The sequence below is a fragment of the Octopus sinensis genome, linkage group LG1 (assembly GCF_006345805.1).
Source record: "Octopus sinensis linkage group LG1, ASM634580v1, whole genome shotgun sequence".
Lineage (NCBI taxonomy): Eukaryota > Metazoa > Mollusca > Cephalopoda > Octopoda > Octopodidae > Octopus > Octopus sinensis.
This window is the reverse complement of record NC_042997.1, coordinates 198,043,803-198,045,605: the sequence shown is the minus strand read 5'-3', so window position 1 is coordinate 198,045,605 and position 1,803 is coordinate 198,043,803. Positions and strand designations below refer to the sequence as shown.

General features: G+C 39.4%; 1 pseudogene; it reads left to right on the top strand.

Annotated features, from left to right (window-relative positions):
• Window positions 1-389: 389 nt before the first annotated feature.
• Window positions 390-1,377, top strand: LOC118765780 (annotated as a pseudogene).
• The last annotated feature ends 426 nt before the right edge of the window (window positions 1,378-1,803 follow it).

Below are 1,803 nucleotides of genomic sequence, written 5' to 3'. Positions count from 1 at the left end.
CAAGTTCGTATATAAAGCAGAAATTATGTTATTTGGTGTCATATTTTGTATATTGGAAACTCCAATGCAACTCATTTCGAGAATAAGGACTCCTCTTCTTTTCCTTTAATGAACTTTCACGACGAACATATCATACAGGAAAACCTCCACAGCAAAATCCTACAGACTTTAGAGTAGGTATTATGTTGTCAAGAAAGTTCTTGCGGAATTTTTCACTTTGGTTTTAAATGATGTATTTTCAAATTAATTTTCGTTATATTACTTCAGACTTTATATATCATTTTAAAGCCCGTTTTTCGCTCTATCTAATCGTATTACTCTTTTTCTTTTTGAATAATTAGGCTATTTTTCCGGAATGTTCAATACATGGACAAAAAGCAAATTCAATTTTCTTATTCCAGTACAAGCTAGGCCGAAAAGCTTCTAAAACAGCTCGTGATATCAACGATGGGTTTGGCCCAGGAACCACCAATGAACGTACAGCACAATGGTGGTTCAAGTAATTTGGTAACGGTGACGAGGGTCTTGAAGATAATAAGCGCAGTGGTCGGACATCGGATGTTGACAACGATCAACTAAATGTCTTAGTGGAAGCTAATCCACGCACATCTGTTCGAGAGCTTGCTTCTGAATTAGACGTAACGTATACGACAATTTCCAACCGCTTGAAAGAGATTGGAAGAAAAATACTTGAGAAATGGGTGCCGCACGAACTGAACGACAAGCAAAAAAAAAAAAAACCTTGTTTTAAAGTGTCGTCTTCCCTTCTTTTACGCAACAAGAATGACTCGTTTATCGACCGGATTGTGACTTGCGATGAAAAGTGGATTCTTTGCGACAACCGGCGGCGCTCAGTTCAGTGGCTGGACGCCGACGAAGCTCCACGACACTTCCCGAAGCCAAAGTTGCTTGAAAAGAAGGTCATGGTGACTGTTTGGTGATCTGCGGCCGGTCTCATCCATCACAGCTTTTTGGATCCAGGAGAAACCATTATGGTGCAGAAGTACAATCAGCAAATACATGAAATGCATAAGAAACTCCTACGGCCAGCATTGGTCAATAGGAAAGGACCAATTCTTCTCCGTGACAACGCTCGGCTGCACGTCGCTCAACTGACGCTGCAGAAGTTGAACGAATTTGGCTACGAAACTCTGCCTCATCCGCCATATTCACCAGACCTCGCGCCTACCGACTACCACTTTTTCAAGCATCTCGACAACGTCCTGCATGAGAAATGCTTCAAAAACCAAGACTGCGAAAGACGTCTTCAACGACATCATCGCCATCAGAACGCAGGATTTTTACGCTACTGGCATAAATAAACTTGTTTCGCGTTGGCAACAGTGTGTTGATTCTGATGGTGTATATTTCGATTAATAAAGTTTTTTGTTTGAGCCGAGATATGTACATCTGAATTTAAAGGTTAAAAACCTCAAGAACTTTCTTGACAACCTAATAAAATATTCTTTCGTATTTCGTTAGCAACCTGCTGAGAGCATCACTAAATCAATTTATTTCAGCAGGAAGGCCCTAGAAGGAAGTGCACTTAAAGTAATATTAACTTTAACTGAACCTAAAACAGAAATATGATCAGTCAATCAACATATGTGAAGCGTGTATTTGAAAATTCACTTTATGAACTAAAATTTACCAGAGTAATCCTGCAGATTGTCACAACAGTAAGTTGTTGATTTATCTTCGTTGAAATCACAAAGCTTTTCTGAAACGTGATTTAAGCGACTACAGACATAATGCACCTTGCTGCTTATGTTACTGTGAAATATATGAATCCAGACTTGTCTG